Consider the following 8,334-nt stretch of genomic DNA (forward strand, 5'->3'; position numbering starts at 1 on the left):
CACAGAAAATGAGAGTTCTCAAGACTCAAAAGCATGTGCAAATGATAAGTTCCATCATCTGTCATCGCATTATAAGCGCGGAACCTGCGGGAATGAGTAGAACTATTATTAATTGCCGCAATCCCGCACCGAAATTCAAGTTCTGCTCTGTGTTCTCTGCTAATAACCCAACTGTGAATGATGCGAGCGGCGTTATGTTGTCCGTGAGAAGCTGCAGCCGTGGCGGGGATAATTTCATTAAGCTAACCCGAACTTATATTTTGACGGGGTGCCATGAGGAACTTGTTTATGTAATTGACGGAAATCCGTCGTAGCGACGGAAAACTTTCATCCCTGAGTAGTATTATGTATATCATACTGCACCACAGTAATATATTTCTGATCATTTCTTTAAGCTAACCCGAACTTTTATTTTGATGGGTTGCCATTAGGGACTTGTTTCTGTAGGTCTATGTAAATGATATGAAGATAGTTTTACTCCAATGAAACTGCCAAATGCTCATGAAGTGACTCTCTGTGGGAGTCAGAGCAGTTCTGGAGATGTTGTTCATGTATTTATGTCCTCATGTAGTGTGACGTCAGAAGCTGAAATCACCGCGAGCGTAGCACACTTTGTATGTGTAGAAAACAACACCATGCTTCTGTGCCATTTACATACACAGAGACACGCAGAACATGCTGGATTCATATTTAAATAGTATTTTTGCGGTTTAATATTTACAGATACTAGTCAATATTACGACTCTATTTAAGTGTACTGACCTACTTTTGATTAATTCATCCAAACTTTGACAAATTCCATGACATTCCGTGTCATACAGTAAATTCCATTTATATGACTGGATTCCGTGATTCCATCAGCGTTTTCCGCATCGCGGAAATCATAGATAATATTGAGGTGTTTTGCAACTTCAGTGTAATGTTAGTGGATTGTGATTTATTGCAACTTAAGCAATGTCTGCTGCTGCCTTACCTTGGAGAGACAACTGAAGCAGCTCCAGTTAGCAAGCGCTTTTGGAGTGAGAGTGAATTCCGCTTTGATTGGTCGGACTCGTGACTCCAAACAAATCAGATGGGCGGTGGGCGGAGATTGCTTTAGGCCACAGAGTGCTGAGTTCTGACAGGCCGCATCAGAGCCAAATAGCGCATTTCAAAATTAAGTTATTTTATCAGCGAATCGGTTTTGAAAATGACCGATATTCATAAAAATGCTTAATATCGGCGCCGATAATCGGTCGACCCCTAGTACAGATGTTAGTTGGGATGCAAGTGACATGCAGAGTTTTTGAGATATGCATGGTTTTTTTTCCTAACTGGTAGTGATGATCTGAGTTTTGGCAATTGAAAAATAATATAATATTTTATTAATAATATTAAAATATTAATATGCTAAAATAACATAAAAATGTGTTTGGCTGAAATATCAAGACTGGTTTAATTTATCACCTGAGAACACGACGACACCCTGAACAGCATTTCGAATTCAGTTACCCAAATTTAGTTACTAAAAATTTATTTTTGGCTAAATGAAAACTTTTATTTTTGGTTTTCAGTCTTTCAGTGAAAATAGCTTATTTCAGTGCATCACTAACAAAATTCTGTCACATTTCCCACTTCAAATTAGTTCTTGTTTCTGTTTCTGTCTCTGTATTGTTTGTTTTGCTTGGATTATGTGTTTGTTTTATACATTATGTATTTGAAAAGCGACCTTGAGGTATATAAAACAAAGTATTATCAAAATTATAGCCCCATAAATTCAACCCAAACAGTTCGAGGAAGTTCTGATCCTCGGGCAGCATTTTCGTTCTCAGTAACATGTGAATGGAAACGACAGATGATGTTAGAGCTGTTTTTAACATGTCTCTCTCTACAGGAAATATTCTCTATAATTCTGAATCTAAACTTTGAAGTAAACTTCATGTCCTCATCTTCAGGTCAGACTGTAGCTCTACAGATGAAAGACACACACACAGTTTGTACGAAGCAGGGCAAGAACACCGTGAACATTCGCTGTATTGTCACCCGCCATGATCACAAACATCCATTAGAAAGACAGACAAAGTGCCGTGTTAAGCCTCACCGCTGACACAAAGGGAGTTTTAGCTAAATAAAGCAGCCGGATCATGTTTATCTATCCTCTTAAAGGTGAAGTGTATCATGGATGTTAAAAAACACCATCCTAGTTTAATCTACTGTGAGCCGACATAAATCAAAACTATAAATCCTTTGATATGTGCCACTCAAACTTCCTGTTGAATAAGGAAAATATACGGGATAAATTTTCACCCAAAAGTATTGCAGTCACAAATAAAAAAAAAAGAATAAGCGTGAAACCAAAATTCAAAAACACAAGTAAAAATATATTGCACAATTTTTTAAATGAAAGCAACATTTTCAGAACAGCAAACAATGGTCACGGATCAAAAAACAATAAGCATAAATAAAAAATTTTATAACACATTTAAAAAAAATAATAAGCATGAATCAAAAATGTAAACACACTTAAAATTTCCTTTCCTATTGAATTAATTGGTTTGGATTTGAACGGATCGGTCGAGTGAATCATTCACTTTATTCCTCACTGAATGAATCAGCTGTTTGAATGAATGATTTAATGACTCACTCACTCTAGATAGTAACTTGCTGCCACCTACTGGCTGTTTTACTTTCATATTGTTACTATATTCAAACTTTATGTATTTAAAACATGAATTAGGGGTCGACTGATTATCGGCACCGATATTAAGCATTTTTATGGTTATTGGTATCGTTCATTTTCAAAACTGATTTGCCGATACAATAATTTAAAAGCATTTAAAGAAAGTTTTTAATTTTGACATACACATATATATATATATATATATATACACACTAGACATATCTATTGGTTAAAAAAATCGGTTACCGGTCTACTTGATCTGTAATAATCGGTATCAGCATCGGCCCTGAAAAACACATATCGGGCGACCCCTAACACGAATATGATAGTGTTATGCAATTATATATGTAGCTATGTAAATAAACGCAATAAGTACGCAAATAAATCACTGTGTATTTCAAATGCACCTGGCCTCTGTAACCGTCTCCTCTGTAATCGTTTTCATTAATCGCTGTATCGTTTTTTATTTCTCCTCTTTCCTACTACTTGTTTCACTTCTGTTTCAGTTTTTATAACCATTTCTTACTATGTGTCAGTAAGTATATATATATATATTGATTGCTTCTGTTGTCCTCATTCGCTAGTCGCTTTGGATAAAAGCGTCTGCTAAATGACTAAATAAATTTTAAAAATAGCCTAGCCTAGCCTAGTCAATGCAAAAACATTACATTCATTCATAATTAATTTACCAATTTACTAATTTATCGGTTATGGATCGACAGGTAGGCGTACAGCAGTGACAGGCAGGCACATGTAACGGTGTCCTGTATGGAAAGTCTTACCCCAGCTAACGGTTGTCCATTTTCACCTGTACAATTCAACACTGAGCATCGGCAGCTAATGAGGCGCATTGGAGTGACATGAACTCCCCTCTTCGACTGATTGGCTAGAGGAGGAGCTGTCAATTAAGAACTAGTGGACCAATGATGACGCTTAAGCCCGCCCTGATTTACAGGAAACTCTAACCACAACATTTGGAAACAAGTGCAGAACACAGAAGAGCGAAGGGAAAAACAGCATAAGTATACAAAAAATTTGTAGAAAATGTCTGAGAGCACAAAAAAAACAATATAACCAAGGAAAACATGATTTTGTGTGCAAGTCGGATAATTTAGCATTAATATTTCAGTTTTGTGAAATTAGATTTTAAAGGTGTTTAAAGTTTTGATTCATGCTGTTTTTTTTTTTTTTTAAATGCGTTAATAAATTTTTGATTTACGCGTATTATTTTTCAATCCATGACCATTGTTTGCTGGGAAAACTGATCCCATAAAAACACATCAACCCAAGAAAGAAAATTGCACTTGTTAAACAGTATTTAAAAAGCCCGACATGTCAACATCTCACGTTGTCTTTTAAAGAACAAACTTACACTATCAGTCAAGTTAGATTACATAATCACAACATATATATTTTTGGCTAAATGAAAACAAATGGTAACCCTATAAATCCCATTCAAGAAGTTCAAGGAAGTTCTGATCCTTGTGCATTTTCATTATTAGGAAATGTTGCACCAGATGTCTTTTAAAGAACGAACGTACATTATTAGTCGAGTCAGATCACAAAATCACACATGAAATCATTCTTCAGAGCAGAGGAAACTCCAGCAGCCTAAACTGACATCTGAGAATCTCCTACTCTGGGTTAAAGCGGTTACTCACCAGACAGACGTGGTGCTGGTCCTGGTCCTGGAAAGCGTGCTGGAGCTGAGGGATTCAGGGACTGGAGTTCAGGCCCAGGATGCTTCGCTCCTCCTCAAAGAACGCCACCTAAAAAGAAAGAAAAGAACTCTGTTTTATGAGATATGTGGGTCAAAGACGAAAAAGGGTTTAAGCATAAAAACAGTAAGTGTAATACTGCTTTAAATTGTTGTTGTTTTCTCCCAAAAAAATTTAAAAGTTTTCTAACTTCTAAGAGTTTTTAATTTAATTGAATTTTTCTGAGCAAAAAATTGATTTACAGAAGACACCCACTAAAATGTAATTCAGTGTGACACTCTTGTCAGGCACATTTACAACAAAAATCTATTTATTACATATTAAAAGACTAATTACTTTCACCCCAAATACTAAATAGTTGTAATTTAACATGTTTAGCCCATTTGTCAGTAAGCATTTTTTTTACTCATTTAAAACACAATCAAATTTAATATGCTCTCTTATTCTTTTATATATTTTAATATGTACACGTCAGAATAAGCATGTTATTTGAATTTTTACAAAAATGTGTTACACTGAATGACAATGTAACATTATTTCAACCAAATTTTGACATTTTATTCTCCAAAAACTTATTTGAAACCTTAAAAGTAGACCCTTTACTTACATTTAATGTGCTTTCTATGGACATAAAATCACTTTTGTACATTTCTTTTGATGCGGACATCTTAACGTCTTTGACCCATGTACATGCAACAGTTACTAGTTAACTCGATTAGTAATTTAGTTGATGCTTTTATGCATTATGGTGAAAATTAGGGATGGCTCGATACCCCTTTTTCAGAACCGATACCGATCAGATACCAAAAATTCTGAGTATCTGCCGATACCGATATCGATCCAATACCAGCACAGTTTTCTATACCACATTTCTATACCTCAATGTGTCGGTCAATCATCACTCTTTTGTATGTTACACACAATCTACTAAATATAGACCGCTTCATTATTAAAAAAAAATATATATATATATAATCAAAATCTATGACAAAAAAACTAGGTTAATGGATAATTCAGTAGCAAAAGTTACTCTAGAAAAATCATGAGTGCACAATTTTATAAAATCCTAAACTTTTAGTGAAAAAAAATACATTATTTAGTGGGTAACAAATAAAAGTGAATAAGCGTAGGGCTAAATCTGGTAGGCCTACACATTGATCTTTGTATTGTTGTAAAATACATTCATGAAAAACAAGTAATATATTTATATATAAATATATACTACAGTAGTCAACATTTGAAGTGGATCAAAATCTTTCATCAAAGTTGTCCTAAAACCAAAACAATACCTGTTCTTGTCTTAGGACTACTTTGATGAACTTTTTTGATCCACTTCAAATGTTGACTACTGTATAAATTAAACACTCTTTTGTATGTTACACACAATCTACTAAATATAGACCGCTTCATTATTAAAAAAAAAATATATATATATAATCAAAATCTATGACAAAAAAACTAGGTTAATGGATAATTCAGTAGCAAAAGTTACTCTAGAAAAATCATGAGTGCACAATTTTATAAAATCCTAAACTTTTAGTGAAAAAAAATACATTATTTAGTGGGTAACAAATAAAAGTGAATAAGCGTAGGGCTAAATCTGGTAGGCCTACACATTGATCTTTGTATTGTTGTAAAATACATTCATGAAAAACAAGTAATATATTTATATATAAATATATACTACAGTAGTCAACATTTGAAGTGGATCAAAATCTTTCATCAAAGTTGTCCTAAAACCAAAACAATACCTGTTCTTGTCTTAGGACTACTTTGATGAACTTTTTTGATCCACTTCAAATGTTGACTACTGTATAAATTAAAAGGCATTTCTTTTAAATGTATAGCAGAGTATTGAGGCAGCAACATATGATAGATAAGACGAACAAGAAAGGCTATTAATAATCTTTCATTGCGTAAAAGTATTATGATACTAAAGGCTACAAATACAGAGCGGCTCAAAGCAACACAGAGTCACAGCGCGCAGCATAGAGAAGTTCAAAGCACAAAGTGAAGAGATATTGATGCGTAGTGTATTAAATATGTGCGTTAGTTTATTGAGCCTTTTCTTTTAACAGTTTTAAATTTCAGTTACTGTGCTCGTGACGAACAATTCATAGTGCTCTCTACTTCCAGTCTTGTGATCGAACCAGATATCCGGTAGAAATTTACTTGATTTAGAAACGGCGAAACTCCAGCAAGATAAATTCCTTTTATGCAAAACCATTTATCTTTATTTACAGATCAAGTATAACATTAGGAACATTTAATCATCTTTGAGAGAGTTTCATTGTCTTGACTGTCATAACCGAACGTGATGCTGAATGCTGAATGGAGGATGACAGAGAAGAGTTTACGTGAACTTGACTTAAATATTCATCTGTACCTCACATTAAACTATGGAAAAGCTTCAGAACACTTGAAATATAGTGCACGAAAACTTTATGGTGCTTTATAATGTTTTTGTGGCTTTCATGGGGCTTAAAAATAACACAATAGTATACGCACTATATCGGATTTGGATCGGTCTCGTCTGACCGATACCCCGATCCAGCAGAAAATGCCAGTATCGGAGTATCGCAGTATCGCACCCCTAGTGAAAATCATCTGGAAGTAACCTGAGGTTACATTTCTTGCTTAAGGACACTGGTGGCATTGAACACAGTTTGTGTTACTGGCCATCTGAAGCACGTTGCACACAAAAAACGGCAAGAACTAGCAGAAAGCCAGGAGTGTTGGATGGTACAGTCACATTAGCGATATCTTTAAGAAATTTTGCAGATTTATTGTCAATAGTGTAACGATACATGAAACACAGCTCATGCAGAAATCACTTTCAAACCAAGCAGCTTCCTGTTGGACCAATGCGAAATCTGCATGAGAACATCCCTTGCACCCCAGATTGCATGGATTCCTATTGAAATGGCTGGATTTCGCCTCACAAAAAAAAAATTGCCGAACAACAGTAAATGTTGTAAACCGTTACGCTACTTCCTGATCAAGGTGAACAAGTTTATATCAGTCCACTGCAAAACAGTGGTTTTACAAGGTACCTGGTGGATGCAGCAAACATTTCTAAATGCTTCCAGGAGAGTGGCATCCAATATAAAAAAAAAATGATCAGTTCTGCTTCAGATATTGGTTGTGTAAGATATATTTTTTTAGTGCTTAGAAGTAAACTAGATCTTGCTTTTTGTCCTAACTAGGTGAACCGTGACAAGTTAACAAGTAAAATGAAATGCTGTGTGAAAAACTCGGCAAATCAAAGCATATTTAAAGCCATGATGAACCAGAAGTAGTGACATATCTTTTCATCCATATTGTGGAATGCATCCGAGTGAATGGATTATAGGTTGTTTATGGATGCTCAAATCGGTCAAACCGAGAAGCCACAAGGAGCTTGTGTCGTGTATGGAAATCTGTTGTTCATAAGGGGGGAAAAGGCAAGAAATTGACAGTAAAATGCAAGAAAATTTGTAAACCTGCGTCTGCGGTCGGGAGGAGCCGAGTCGGATAATGCTTATAACATTGATTATAACAGAACATAGTGAGATTGAGATAAATTGAAGTGAGTGGCAGTTTTTTATTGATTATATGGAAGCGCTATTTGCTCGCTTTCTATGCTATAATCAGCTCAGAATTTGAATAAAAGTTGTGTTTTACATGCTGCTAACAGGACCGACGGCCACATATATGTGACATATATCCCGCATCCTTCATATAAATGCGGGATCCACTTTTGAAATAGCTTGTTTGCAAGCAGGGTTAGTTGCTTAGCCTATATCCACCGCCTCCATGACAGGCAAGTATTTCAATTTAGATGAAAATCGCTCCTCTTCATAACATAAGGGTCACGTCCAACATATGTTGTGATTTTCTGTTTATACCTTTCTCTTGTAATAGTGTCTAAACCAGTAAAGTACAGACTTTCCTCCATCTCTTCCATTCTGCTTTTCA

Source organism: Sinocyclocheilus grahami, unplaced genomic scaffold (assembly GCF_001515645.1).
Source record: "Sinocyclocheilus grahami isolate Dianchi unplaced genomic scaffold, SAMN03320097.WGS_v1.1 scaffold1762.1, whole genome shotgun sequence".
Taxonomy (NCBI): domain Eukaryota; kingdom Metazoa; phylum Chordata; class Actinopteri; order Cypriniformes; family Cyprinidae; genus Sinocyclocheilus; species Sinocyclocheilus grahami.